This window comes from Nipponia nippon, unplaced genomic scaffold (assembly GCF_047370975.1).
Source record: "Nipponia nippon isolate SJK-2023a ecotype South Korea unplaced genomic scaffold, ASM4737097v1 scaffold_2, whole genome shotgun sequence".
Taxonomy (NCBI): domain Eukaryota; kingdom Metazoa; phylum Chordata; class Aves; order Pelecaniformes; family Threskiornithidae; genus Nipponia; species Nipponia nippon.
Genome location: NW_028262336.1, coordinates 105762519 through 105778241, shown reverse-complemented (window position 1 = coordinate 105778241; position 15723 = coordinate 105762519). Strand labels below are relative to the sequence as shown.

The 15723-nt window shown below is 37.6% G+C and overlaps 1 protein-coding gene across 7 annotated transcripts in view; it reads left to right on the top strand.

Moving 5' to 3' along the window:
• NBEA (neurobeachin) overlaps positions 1-15723 on the top strand; it is a 513742-nt gene that overhangs the window by 25403 nt on the left and 472616 nt on the right. The window lies entirely within an intron of this gene.

Below are 15723 nucleotides of genomic sequence, written 5' to 3'. Positions count from 1 at the left end.
CATAGTTGCATAGTCTTCGATAGCAACTGAGGAAGCCCTTCATTATGCAACACTGCTAATAGGGTTCTAGTCTGCGTGTTTTCCTCCGCTGTGTCAAATGCTCACTGCAGTTCTGGAGTTACCTTTTCCTTTCTTCCTGGAGCCCTGCACGGGCTATGCATTGCAGCCTGTCAGAGAATATTTGCCTGTTTGGCTCCCCTGTTCATATGTCAGACCCACTGCCGTAATATCATGATAAAAAGTGAAATCGACCCAAATCAAGGAAATACAGTATTTAAACAGAAGTAGCTTGTTGTAATTGAAATCTGATATGTGTTAATCTTCTGCTTGGTAATTGCATCTTGTAAAATAGCTTAAAATGTGTCTTGTGAAGCGTAATATATTTGTAAGTAATATAGTTGCAAGGTATTTAACGTATTGGAACAAAATACGTATTTCTGCAACATTTCTTTGTTACATTTTTATGTGTTGATCTTTGCATGATTGAGTATTTTATTTCAAAATTTCTTTATTCTTCATGTAGCCCATGTGATTTATGGTAGCTAAGTAGCTTTAGTAAGACAAAGTAAAACATGGAGGAAGCTAGACTGATTTATCTGCTTCACTGTATCTTGTCATTTGAAAGTGTGGTTTTAACATTGTTAGAAATTCCATCATTTGCCTTAATATCAACTTTCTTTTAAGAATGAACTGTGAAATACGTAAATATTGTATGTATAGTCTTTTATCCACTTAATTATCCATCTAACAAACTGGTTGAAGGAAAAAAATAGTATTTTGTGTTTTGGCTGATTTGCGTGGATTTGAAAAATACTGCTTATGCTTTTAATAGTTAACTTCTTATTTCTTTTAATAAGCTTTCCTGATTCAACACCTGCAAACAATGGCCTTTTTTAGAGGTTAGCTGGAGCTTACCTCTGCATCTCCAGCAAGACTAAAATAGGGTTTGGAATGGTTGTTTTAGAGAAGTCATTTAAATGACCCTTATTTTGTTTATATAGTGAAATTGTATACCTTCAAAAACCTCAGTCACATAATGAAAGACTGATAAATTTGTAAAGGTCACAAACTTATTTTTAATTTTTCTAATCCAGTGTTTTTAACAAGTAAGCCTTGTTCTCTAGGGATTTGATTCCCTAAAATTATGTGTGGAAACCCAAACAGTGTTTTTACTTCAAATTGTAGTGTAAATTATTATCTTTTGTTGCATTAATTTTAGGAAGGTGTGCTCAACATAGATGCTAAAAGCTATATGAGCTGCAGTCCCACATAATTTATACAGGTTCAGTTAGTTGCCAATTAAGAAATTGGAGTGGTTGACCTAGTATTTTACTTTAAAATTTCCTACTTGTCCATGTCTTTTGGACCGTTTCAGAAAGGTTTCTCGAGGCTCTTATGAAAGAATACTTCTGCCTTTTGATTGGAGTCTTAGAACCACTTTCAAGAAGGATGAAACTAGGATGTTACTCTTCAGGTGTTTTTGTACATTCCCACTTGTATAGGATAAAGAAGCTTGTGGCATTAACTTTTGGAACTTTTTTGTGAATTGTATTCACTGATCGAGTGAATGCACCTCCTCACACAGAGTTTAGAAGGGAGGAAGACTGTCTTTTTGGTTCTTTCTAACTTCCTGGGGTGTAGTAAGCTTGCATTACTTTCAGAGCTGGGATTGCTTTCTTTTGCGATTTCTGTGATGCGTAAATATAGGGGAAGAAAAAGGTTATGTGGCACCTGCAGGGTGCATACCTTATCTCTGTCTGCAAAGTTGGAAGCATTGCCTTTGGCTCTTCTTAAGGAGCAGTTGGCCAGGATCAAAGTCCAACCACAGTTACAGCGGTGGAGCATTAGGAGCTTGTAGCACTGGATCACGTTGTATTTCTGTTACAACATCACCCTGCTGTCCTACTGTGTCCATCATCTTTCTGCATCTTTCTACAACCATCCATCATTGTAGTACAGCACATGTCCACCTCCTACCACTGCAGCCTGGTGAGGTCCAGGGCTTTACTTACATAGTGATAGCTGAAGAAACTTTTTTCTACTTAAAAAAAAGAAAAAAAAAATCTCTGCTGCTATATCTTGTATGCATATACTTAGTAAATTTAAAAATTATAAAGATGAGGAAGAACTAGATCTGGTGGCTGTTGAGTGGGATGTTGGACTGAATGAATCAGTAGCTTAGATAAAATGTTGAACACCTTGAAAGTTAAAGTATTCATTTATTTTTGCAGTGGAAAATTATTCATTTTGTTGGTGATACCACTAGAATGCACAGAGGACTGCTTAAATCATTAAGACCAGGGAAAATAGTTAACAGTGTCTAGAATCTTACGCTGTGTCAGTTATTAGACTAAGGATTGATTAAAAACCAGATGTCTTCATTTGTGAAGTTATGTTCTCAGGATAAGGTAGCCACAAAAATCTTTGGCTTCTTCACTGGACATGCATGAGTGTAAATGAAATGTGAAATTTACATTTGCTTGGGAGTAAGGTGTTTGCACAATGGTTTTAATTTACTGAGAAGATTATTAAAGATTTTCTGTTAGAAATGTGAGCAACCTTTAGTTGGAGGCTGTGGGGATTATTCACACATTTTCAGCATCCTGAGAAAGAACACTATTTTGTCTGTACTCCTTACTTTCTTTTCAGATTTTATTTTACGGTAACTTTTTTCTTATCAATTACATAATAGTTAAGTAATAAAAGTGACAATGGAAATCTAAGTAAATAAGGAATGTTTGATTTTTGGCGAGAAGACAGAACAGCTATGGGTGGTGTAAAAATTAGAAAGGTAAGTGAAAGCAATCCTGAGGAATTGTGCCAAAGCAGTTTTGCATCACTCTAGTAGATTTAACGTAATGAACATAAAAGATGGAATATCCATAGCCCCCTGAATTTAAAAAGGTTAAGAGAAAGTGAAGTATTTTTATTTTATGAACTCTTATTACTACAGTATGATGCTTCAGAACATCACAATTTCATCTAAACATTCCTCTGAGATACAGTAATTATTAATATTCTTATTGTAATAGTATGAAGCTGAAAGGGTCAAGCATGTCTACATAAAGCTGCAGTTGAAACAGCTTGTTGAAACTTAGTTTACCTGCTTAGGATGATATGATTTGCCTAAGGTCACCCTGGGTATTAGCATTAAGAAGTAGGTATCATCTTATTAGACTAGTAGTGAAGAACAATTACTTAAAAGAATTCATATTAGGAAAGCGTACGAGTTATATATTCATGAGTGTTGCAATTTGCAGTTCATAAAGTTATGTTAAAGTTATATATAAAGTTATAAATAGTAAACCAACTGTGTTCAAGCACTCAATACTGAGGTTGTTAAAAGGTGCCTAAAGACAAAATGTTTGTGTTTCAGTACGTCCGTGTAACCACATTTGCATGTACATGATCTGAAGCTTGCTCTCCAAGGAGATTGATGTTTAAAGTCCTGAGAAGTACCAGATTCTATTTGATACCTTTTTCCTCACTTCAGTGTTAGAATATGTAAAGTGATTTTTAAATAATAATAAAAAAATCTTGCCTCTTGGATGGGATGAACATAAAATGCTTGTTCTAAAGAGGTTTAATGGTGGCTTTTTTGAGTCAGAGTTTGAATAAATAAAGACTTTGAAAAGCCATATGAACCTAATACAGACCTAACCACTGTGATATTAGGACTTGGTAATTCTGTAACAACAATCTGTTGTTTCAGTGTTGCCTGCAGTCTGCTTGATGCAGCATGATGTCACAAAATCAGATTGGAAGTACTCCAGACAGCACCTGTAATGTCCTCCTCTACGGTAACCAGTGACAGATAAAATCGTTCCTGTCTGTGGTTTCCACTTGCTGATAAATGAGTGCAACATCTGTTACTTAATGAGTATCTTAGGGAAAAGGGAGAAAGGGAATGTAAAGATCTTCTTCCCCCCCCCCCCCCCCAATTCACATTGACCTGTATATTAACCTAGTATACTTTATTTAATTTTTTATAAAGAGAATTTGTAGTTTCATTTGGGGATATTTGTGTCTGTTCTTGTATTTTGCTAAATAAAGTAGGGCATGTCCTACAACGTGTTTCGGTATAAAAGAAACTTAATTGCCGGGAAGCAAGTGTGCAAACAACTGTATCTGATTCTTTAGCTGTCGTCTGACTTTTGAGGGAGCTGTTTCTTAACGTCACCGTCCTCTCTTGCAGAGCAGTGCTCAGCGCATAGCATGTACGTGCCTTCCAGGAGTCCCTCAGTAGTGTGACAAGTGTAAGGTGTGTGTGTTTTCTCCCTGGAGGGGACTAATTGAATCAGAGCAGAACCCCTCATTTGAACCATTACCTTAAAAATAAACAAATAAAGAATTTCCTTGACCCTGAACTTGAGGTCTTTTTTGCTCCCAAAACAGAGATTTGCAGTATTACCATTTCAGGATGATTCCATTAAAGGTGAGTATGTTTTACTGAGGACCCATTGGCTGTGGGACTGCGTGAATCTGCTGGGATTTGCAGAGCAACCGTTCCTTGCTACGTGAGTCAGCAGTGTGTTCAGCAGCACACGACCTTTCTTTCTTTGGTATTTGGCTGTTGAGCTGCTTGATCCCACTCTGCTGACCCTAGCAGGAACTGTACGTGTCATGTGGAGCAGCAACTAATAAGCCCAAGTCATCTTCACTCAGCATTTTTAAGGAATGCAAGTATGAAGAATTTGAATTATAGTATACAATAATGAAAATTGTTCTAAGGAGATCAGGGGAAGTGTAGGCCAGTACATCTGATATGTCTACTGGTAAGCAGGTAGAAATCACGATTCAGAATAGAATTAGAGAGCACGTGGGTGAATACTGGAAAAGTTTCAACACGTTTTAAGGCTCAGCTTTTTCTGAAAGAAACTATGTATATGAGCAGTTGATATAATCCAAAGTATTTGGCAAGATTTTTCACCAAAGACTCTTAAAAGAATTTGAACTGCCATGATATAATGGAAGATTTTCATGTGTGTAAAGACTGGTTAAACTGTACAGTGAAAAGGACAAAAATAAACGCCCCGTTTTCATACTGAAGGGAGGTCACCAATGGAATCCCATAAGGATCTGAACTGAGGCCTGTGCTCTTAATATATTCATAAATCATTTAGAAGAGGAATGAATAATGAGGTGTCAAAGTTTGCAGACACTACAGGGTAATTCAGGATAAGTTTAAAAAAAAAAAATCCAACTGATAAAATGGCAGTTCAGTTCAATGTAAATAACTATGTATATGGAGAGAGGGAATAATCCTAATTTTACATATAGACATATGGTCCTTAAGTTGATGGTTACTACTCAGAGAAGGAAACCTTCTAATTAAAATAGTTGAAAGAAAATGTTAGCTTAATCCTCAGTCATAGAAAAAGAAGTTTTAGGCATCCTTACAAATGCAATTGAAAGGAAAGGCTCAGAGCAGCACACCAGTAGGGTACAGTTCTGCTGAAATAATGGTATGCAGAGCTGAACAGATTTGCTGTTGCTTCTAACTAGGAGTTGTCATATTAATCTAAGAAGTAGAGAACATACAAAACAAAGTAAGATGCTTTTCAACATAATGTCTAGTTAAGTTCTGAGACAACTTGCTATGGGCTTTTGCAGCAGAAGCTATCACGTGCAAGTATATCCCCACTGGCTCAAAAAGTCTGAAGAAAACACTGGAGGTTGTAGAGGGGAAACTTAGGCTGAGTGATGTATATGCTTACCCTATCCTTATATTTTTTCTATGATACCTTTTAATGTCTGTTTTTAATAAACAGGTATTTTTCTAGATAGATTTTTTTTTTTGTTTGACCTAGTACAGCAGTTCTTATGAACTTTTTCAATATTAAAACTCTTATTCTGGCCTCAAGCTCTAATTAAAACACTAATTAAATTTCTCTCATGAGGGAAAGGTGAGAGGGAAGGGAGAAGTAATATTTTTGGTACCTCTCTTCCTATGGTGGTAGTATTTAGTACGGTTCTCCTGTAGTCCTGCTGACACTGGTGATATGACCTTACTTCCAATATTCCTTTTGTCATACAGCTGTATGTAGATGTGCAGTGGTTCTGTTTGCTTTCCTATTAATATGCTAATCCTCTTCTCCTACTGCAACACTAGACTTCCAGCATGCTGTTTACTTCCTCAGCTCCTTGTATCAGATTTCAGCAACTGGAGGGAAGCTACAGTGATCTGCTAGAAATACAGGTTTGCTTCCAGCTTCACTGTGGAGCAGGAGATAAGGTTTGAAGCTATACTTAAAGGCCTCTCTAATTATGTAAACCAGCCTATTTATAAATATTATTCCCCCTCCACTCTCTAAATTGTTTCAAATTAGAGCAGGATAACCAAACTGGTTAATGAAACATTATTGACCTTAATGGGATCCTGAACTAGAACTTAACTGTTGCTGTCCCTGAACCAAAGAAGGAACTTGTTCTGTGCCATGGCTCGTTAGCTTCCTAAGAAGACAAATCTGTGTAACGCTAGGGTTGTTTTGGGCTTGCTAAGAAACAGTTGGGCTGTTAAATAAGAATAAGCCAGAGGCATGCCTTGGTGTGAAAATTGGGAAGACTTTTGATGATCCATGGTTCTGATGACATTCGTTGGTCTTGGACTGACTCCTTTAGAAATCTGTCTGCAATACAATAAGGGAAACACTTCATTTTTATGCTTCAAAGTAAATTGTCGGCTGCAACTTTAAACACAAAATTGTAGGAGGTCTTTTAAAGATAAAAAAAACATAGAACAACATTAAGATAAATACTAAATCGTTCATTTGGATTGTAATATTGTGAAAAGCAGTGTGGGAAGTGGAAGGTCAGATATGATGTGCTTACAGCATTTGTTTTCTAGGCACCAAAGACTGTGCCCTGGCATGCTCTTCTACTGTTTAGCCAGGCAAGGGCAAGTTATCATCTGTTTGGATTAGACTTCATTAATTTTCTGGATTTGAGATACTACTGGATACTTGTATATGAGTTTAGTGTCACAAGGAGGTGCTAGGAGTAATACTAAAGTATAGACTGAATTTTCTTCTTTTCAACCATTTGGGACTTCACCACAGACTGTAAACCCTTCAAAGTCCTTTCCCCCTTTCATGGGACAAACTCCTGTGTTAACTTTGGGTCTTGTCAAAAAACAAATCCAAGAAATTTGCAAGTAGGCTATTAGTAAAAGATTTTAAGCTACTGAGATCAATTTTGTAATGCAAGAAAATGCTGCAATTATTTGAAAATAATTTTATTATTTGTAAATTATTCATTTATACTGATGTGTAGATTTTAACTAGTTGATTGAAAAGTGTCCTGTGGTTTACCTAAACCAAACTTCACTTACAAAAAAGTAACACTTCTGTTGCAAAATGTTAATAATGAGCAGTGAGAACCTCCCAGTGAAGAGAAACCATGTTTGCATTGGGGAATTTGATTTTGAAAACATGAATATCTGTTGTTGTTTGTTTACCCCGGTAGGCAGCTAAGCACCACACTGCTGCTTGCTCATTGCCCCTTGGTGGGGTGGGGGGGAGAATCAGAAGAAGAAAAGTGAAAAAACTCGTGGGTTGAAATAAAGACAGTTTAATAGGTAAAGCAAAAGCTGCACATGCAAGCAAAACAAAACAAGGAATTAATTGACTGCTTCCTGTCGGCAGGCAGATGTTTAGCCATTTCGAGGAAAGCAGGGCTTCATGATGCCTGACGATTACTTGGGAGGACAAATGCTGTAATGCCGAATATGTGTCCCGCTTCCTCCTCCTTTCCACCATCCTTTATTGCTGAGCATGACGTCATATGGGCTAGGATATCCCTTTGGTCAGTTGGGGTCGGCTGTCCAGGCTGTGTCCCTTCCCAGCTTCTTGTGCGCCCCCAGCCTGCTCACTGGTGGGGCAGCATGAGAAGCAGAAAAGGCCTTGATGCTGTGCAAGCACTGCTCAGCAATAGCTAAAACATCCCTGTGTTATCAGTACTCTTTTGGTCACAAATCCAAAACATAGCCCCATACCAGCTACTGTGAAGGAAATTAACTCTATGATAGCCAAAACCAGCACATCTGACTTTCATAAAGCATGAATAAAAATTGGCTATCTTGAAATGTAAAGATTAACACCACCCACCCACCCCAAAAAACCCCACCCCCAAACAATGCAACAATTGAGCATGGTATTTAAAAAATATAAGGAAGATTTCCACTAGTTCATGTGTCTCTATGTGTTTCCAGATTTTACTTTGGAGCAGAAAATATCTTTTTGTACTTCCTGATCATTTCTGAAGCAATTAATTTGACTTAATTGTCATGATTACCATATTTGTTTAGAGAAGTTTACTTAAAAGCATTTTACAAGTTTACTGTTAATTCTTTTGACTGAAGCATTTAGAATTACACTGTATGACTGAGTAAAGGAAATGACTGAGTATTTTATTTGCTCTTTTTCACCAAATTTTGAAACATGTGCTGCTTATAAAATGTGTGTGTGTACACAATTAATAACATGCAGCTTGAGAACATCTTTTGAACCACACTACTTAAGAAACAGTTTCTAGATCTAAAGTACGTCTCATATTTTGAGATGTGTATCTCTCAAGCATTCCAGTTTTGCTAAATATGGCAAAAGTAAACTTTGTCTTTAGTATATGCATAACTCTTTGTACTCGACTATGTACACGCCTGAGGCAATTGTGGCCTGTGGGTGGCTGGAGCAGAGACAGAACTGAGGGGCTGCAGCCCATGGACGACTTGTACCAGAGCAGGAACCTCCCACAGGGACACCCCTGAGTTTCTATTATACAATGATTCTTTTCTTGATGAAGATGTCTTTAAAATATACAATATAAATAGTGTTTTTCCTGGCTTTTTAAAAAGCTGCTTGAGAGTTCCGGCTAATTTAAAAAAAAAATAAAAAAAAGGCATGGTTTGCATGTAGTCCAAATTAGGCAGTTTAACCCCTCATATCTAGACAATCAATATGTTAATCTAAAATGAACTGAATCTGCTAAACAGACCAGCAAGTTGTTCTAGTTAATGTTTCACTTCATCTTGGTACCTTTTTACTGTATTGAATTGCGGATGGTAGTCATATGTTGTTTGCTGTTGTATAACTTCTTTATCTGGTGTGTCATTCGCTTAAAGACAAGACCATATTAGATAAAGCCAAGTTGTGTATTGAAAATTAGCAGAATTTTAGTGTTTAGTTCTAAAAGACCATTTTTGGAATGACAAAGTTGTCTGTTCTCTAGCAATATCTTGTCTTATGTTAGATTAAATATATCAGTGTTACAAAATACTTGAATTTTTTTTGTTTGTTTGTTTCTGTTCTAACTTTTGTCATCCATAAAAGTTAAGTAAACTTAGAAATTCTTACCATAAGTGGATGCAATATGGGCTGCTTTTTTATTTTTCCCCTTGAAGTAAAAAGTCTAAATCAAATTCTAAAGCTAGTAATTCAACAAAGGATTACTTCACCTTCTTATTAATTTGTAGGGTCACGCAAACACAGGAGATTTGTGTATCTTAATTTCTGTAGATGTTTTTACAGGAGACTCATTATCCTGATTAAATAAAAGGCAGACAATGCACTTCATTTACACTGTTCGGATAAGAATGCCGTTGATGAAAAATTTGCATTAACTCCTAATATTTTTATTAAGTACTTCCGTCCTGTCCCAGGGGTCACATTTCAAATACCTGAATAGTCACTCCAGTGGCTATTTGAGTATTATGGTGAACAGTGGGGTAGCACAACTCATGGTGTAATATCAGTAAATCTTAATTGCTCAGCAGCTGGAATTTAAAGCTTAGTAACCGTGGCTTCCATCATGTACCACAGCATAACTACATCAGTGTTAAGTAGTTGTATGTCAGTGTTAAGTAGTTGTATGTTATATTTATGACATACTATGTTATGTGGTACATGACTAATTGTCCATGAAAGTATTTATATATGCACATCCAAGTATATTGTTCAGTACCTTGGTTGTGTTCAGTGCATGTGTGTGCTATTCTGGTTCTTTTGTTTGAATTAGGTAGAACATATGTGTGATACAAATGTAAGTCCAAATTACTTGCTTAACTGTTCTTGCTAACATCTTAACATCAGATGCAGTCCTGCAGCGACCAACAGTTTCTGTGTTAATTGTTGCTGTATGTAGTTTTTCCAGTCTTTTAAGCCCTGGCCTTTACTTTTCTTCAGAATGAATCAGTAGGTAGAGATCAGTACTGTTTTTCATTAGTTAAGGACAATTTCAGTATTGGTTAAAATTGCTGTTTTCAATACTGGGCATGCAGTAGAGCCCACAATGTGAAGTGCAAGAGCATCATTCAGAATTGCTAAGGGGATACCTAGTGAAGGGAGCACTATGCATGTTTATGCGATATTATTGGATAAAAGTGTAGCAATGCAGTGAAATCAAAGATGATTTCATATCTCCTTTATAAAGAAGTTCTGTATCATTGCAGTCATCCTGTTTTGCACTTAAGAACCACCTCCTCAGATTTTTTTCATTGATGCTGTTACTCAGCTAAATCTCACATTTCTTCTTTACTTCCCTTCTCTTTTGGGATCCCTACTGAAAATACAGGAAGACATTGGGATCAGATTTCCATTATTTCATTCTAGGCATCCATTAATTTGCCAGCACTATTTTCAAACTACTCCCAGGCAAAGTTGATAAATGCTATGATTAATAACGTTACCATGTGAGTCTTTTTCCTAATTGAATATGATTTTTCCCTTTATGGGAGAAGGAGGGGATAAACACTGTTTAACACACTTCACTGTACCGTTCAATGGATGAACTGTTTTGCCTCTGTCTCCATTGTCTGAAGACATTTCCTCTATAAGCATAAAGTGCTTCTGGTCAAGGAAGTCTGTATTTTCTATCATCTGGGTGCTCAGTTACTGCTTGTTTCCAGAGAAGGCTCAAAAGAGGTATTGGATAAGTTGTACTCAATCAAGCTTTTTTTTTTTTTTTCCCCCCCAGTTTAAGCCTTTCAATTATTCTTTTGGACAGTTGTTCATGTCTTGTTGGACTGCAGTTTCCTGTACAGGAGCTGCATGGGTATTTACATATCTTTCATCCAGAACACGTGCCTGATTTATTATAGCTGGGTATTTATTGGTGCCTCGATGGATGTGTAGCTAGCTTACTAAAGGATTTCATCATTTCTAACTTGTTATACCACCACAGTTAATGAGGATATGAAGACGGAGCATAATTTCTTTTAATGAACACTGCTCAGGAGACACATCTAGGATGGACCTATGTCATAACATAGGTAATAAGCACAACAGCATTCTGGTAAACACAACAGCTTAGAACAGTTTTAATCTGGTGGAAAGCCTTTAACTGATAGCAACTCCATGCTTCATAAACTTGTCAACTGTGATAGGCTTTTGGCTGTAAGAGATTATTTCTGTACAAGTACTGGCAAGATTGTGCAAGATGTTTATCACCTGAACAAGGTATATAAAATTTACAGGATTCTGAAAGAGGATCTTTCCAATCATGGCCAGCAGAGAGACTCCACTTTGCTGTACCAGTTGCATTTTTCCTTTTCTTGTATAAAATGGATAGTAAATGAAGCCTAAATCCTGCTGGGAAACTTTTTGAATTCCAAATTCAACACAAAACATGTCATAATGGCTCGCATGATCTTTTTGTGCACCTCAAAGATTTTAGGAGAGGCAGGTGTGATGTGTTTTATGGATATCAGCTCTTCATTGACAGTGAAGATCATCCATGGTAACTTTTCCTTTGGAAAAAGAGGCAATTCAGTGATTGGTGTGTCTTATGTGGAGGAGAGGTGAAAAAGAAATACTATCAAACAGTCCCAAAAGAACAGCTATTTTTATGGCAGCGCTTGTGCTAAAATAGAGTACTGCTTTACATTCTCTGCTGGCACTTACAGATCAACATAAATTATTCTACGAAACTTGCAGAAGTCTTTGGTGATTATTTTTAAAGATGTTGTAAGACTTCATAGTCTCTTGAAATGAGATTTACCTTATGAATAGAACCATAGAATCGTTTAGGTTGGAAAAGACCTTTAAGATCATCAAGTCCAACTGTTAACCTATCACTGCCCAGTCCACCACTAAACCATGTCCCTAAGCGCCACGTCTACACATCTTTTAAATACCCCCAGGGATGGGGACTCAACCACTTCCCCAGGCAGCCTGTTCCAGTGCTTTACAACCCTTTTGGTGAAGAAATTTTTCCTAATATCCAGTCTAAACCTCCCCTGGCACACCTTGAGGCCATTTCCTCTTGTCCTATTGCTTGTTACTAGGGAGAAGAGACTGACCCCCCACCTCGCTACAGCCTCCTTCCCGGTAGTTGTAGAGAGCGATAAGGTCTCCCCTGAGCCTCCTTTTCTCCAGGCTAAACAACCCCAGCACCCTCAGCTGCTCCTCCTAAGTCTTGTGCTCTGGACTGTCCACCAGCTTCATTGCCCTTCTTTGGACACACTCCAGCACCTCAATGTCCTTCTTGTAGCGAGGGTCTAAAACTGAAGACAGTATTTGAGGGGTGGCCTCACCAGTGCTGAGTACAGGGGGATGATCACTTCCCTCATCCTGCTGGCCACACTATTCCTGATACAAGCCAGGATGCCATTGGCCTTCTTGGTCACCTGAGCACAGTGCTGGCTCATATTCAGCCAGCTGTTGACCAAGAACCCCAGGTCCTTTTCTGCTGGTTGTTGTGATCCAAATGCAGGACCCGGCACTTGGCCATGTTGAACCTCATACAGTTGGCCTCAGCCCATCGATCCAGCCTGTCCAGATCCCTCTGTAGAGCCTTCCTACCCTCCAGCAGATCAACACTCACAGCCAACTTGGTGTCATCTACAAATTCAATGAGGGTGCACTCGATCCCCTTGTCCAGATCATTGATAAAGATACTAAACAGAACTGGCCCCAGTACTGAGCCCTGGCGAACACCACTTGTGACTGGCCTCCAACTGGATTGAACTCCCTTCACCACAACTCTTTGGGCCTGGCCATCCAGCCAATCCAAGCCATGAGCAGCCAATTTCTCCAGGAGAATGCTGTGGGAAACAGTGTCAAAGGCTTTACTAAAGTCCAAGTAGGCAACATCCACAGCCTTTCCCTCATCCGCTAAGCGTGTCACCTTGTCATAGAAGGAGATCACGTTAGTCAAGCAGGACCTGCCTTTCATAAAGCCATGCTGACTGGGCCTGATCACCTGGTTGTCCTTTATGTCCTGTGTGGTGGCACTCAAGATGATCCATAACCTTCCCCAGCACCAAGGTCAGGCTGACAGGACTGTAATTCTCCAGATCTTCCTTCTGGCCCTTCTTGGAGATGGGCGTCACATTTGAAGTTTCATGTTAGCTAAAACCTGAACATATAAAAAAAAATAAAAATCTGTAAGCTAGCATAGTCCATTTCTTGATTCTTTTCTCTCTCTATTTGTTTCTGCAATAAAAACAATGATTGTATTTTATAAGGTTTTAACTCTTGTAGTGCTCACCTCTTGAGCAAAGCAGGGAATTCAAGTTAGTATCCGGGAATATGAAATGTGAAGGAATAGCTGTGAGTTTTAATACAGTGGGGTATGAAGTTCAGCATATCTAATGCAGATCTTAGCACAATATGATTAACTGTCCAAATGTTGTAGCAGGTGAAAAGAGACTTTTTCATTTGCCTAGCATCCAGATGGTACAAAGAGGAAAACAGGTTAATCCCTATTTTTTATACGGAACTAGCACATACTTATTAGCAGATTTCTTCTCTGTGGAAATTTCAGTCTGGTTACAGTAGAGCTCTGTTCTATTGCTGTTCCAGCATTTCTGTTTTTGTAAGGATTTTGCATAACATCAAGATCTCTGTGATCCTGGGGTTCTTGAATGCTTTGATACCTATTCTTAACCAAATCCTTCATAAGAAACACAATATTAAAGGATGCTTTGAATGTTGTTCATTCTGTCATGGATGTTCTGTTGAGAACTCTCAAAAAGAATAGTCTGCTTCACTGATAACACCATTTGCAAAAATAAAGCCCTTCACTCATGGTAGAAAGAGAAAGGGAAGCTTGAAGGTAATCATGCTTGAAAGCTCTGTTCTGATCTCTTGTCTTAAATATTTACATCTCCTTTGCTCTGACTAGAGCAAAGTAGTTCTAGAATTTGCTTTGGAAATGTATATGCGTATGTACCCAAAGATTTTTTTCCACAGGCTATATGTACTCCAGAGAAAGCAGTCCACATAAAGGATATCTGCAGCGGCCTACAGAGTTATGTAGGGCAAAGGAGATACTCTTCAGTTTGTGAATCACTCTCTTATACTGAAAAGATGTTGCCAGAAAGACCTCAAAAGCAGAAGGGGCTTCTGATCAGCCTTTTCACAGAGTAATTGTGGGATATATGGTGGGCACAGGTTGAACCAGATATGGAATAATCTTGTTGTGAGGCAGCTGGAATTCTTCCAGAAGAGTCAAGAATGTCCGTATTAGTTGAAAGCAATCACACTCAGCTTTGTCAGGGGCAGAAGTAAATTAAGATAAGAAATAAGTTTTATAACTTTTTTTTCTTTTTGAGACGAGCCCTGTCAAAGTTTTCATGTCTGTGTGCTACAGAATGTGAGAGTAATTACTGCTTGTTGGAAGTATCCAGTGGCCTCTTTTTTTTCCCCCAATTCTTAGAATGCACTCTTTTGTGCTCTTTTTTTTTTTTTTTTTTTTTCTTTTTCCTTCTCTGTTCTTTTGGTCAACAACCTAACTATTTAAACATATACTATGAAATGACTACGGATTCTTTCCAGATAATAGGATAGTAATTTTAAATGTTTTAAATGGCTTTCAGTAAGAGGAGTTCACGTTAACTTTTTCATTTAAAGAATACAGACAGCAAATACTTCTGGGTCAAATGAAGTGGTAGTTTGAATGATCATTATAGCAGTTTTCCAAAACAGGAAAATTACATCTAACAAAAGAATAATTCTTGGTTTTAAATATTTTAAAATGTAGTTTCCCTCCTTAAATGACTTGTTTGTCTTTAGCCTTTTAGAATATTGAGTGCAGAAATAAGAAGAGGCTGATAGTGTCTGTGGAGGAAAGATCACTGTTTCTTTTGTGTACAAGTCAGAGATGTAACAAACTTCCCCATTCTCCAGTATTGCTGCTGGTAAAGCCTCTTTGTCAGACTTGCATCAAAATCTATGGTTGTCTTCTGGGCCTAGGTTTTAGAGCTTTAGCTTGTTTTCTTTCCTTTTCTCACAAGAGATTTGGAAAAGGCCATAGAGTCAATTCTTGCATCTAAAAGTCAAATTGGTGCTTGCAATTAGTTATCAGAACTAAGGCTGACTGCAACCCTAGACAGAAACCACAGTGATTTCTAATGGTCCTGTCCTTTTTTTCCAAATGTTGATGGCTTTGAAATAAAAACCTGGATTCTTATTTAGTTGTGTGACTTTTGAAATCAGAACCAATTTGAATACAATGATTTAGTGATTTGGTCTACTTTGCTGAAAGTGCTAATTTCTGGAGACTTTTTTAGGGGGACACACCATACATATCCAAGACTTTGTGAGTCTGGTAAGGACTCCTTTTCTAAAACTAGGTCATAATCTTATTTTAAATCAAAGTAATTTATTAGAGGAATAAATGTATATTTTCAGAATATCTGAATCATATTAATTTAATTGTGTTTAGGCAGTCAGTGTATCTTCTTCTACTTTGTGCTTTTTCAGTTATGTTTCATAAAGGAAAGCTCAA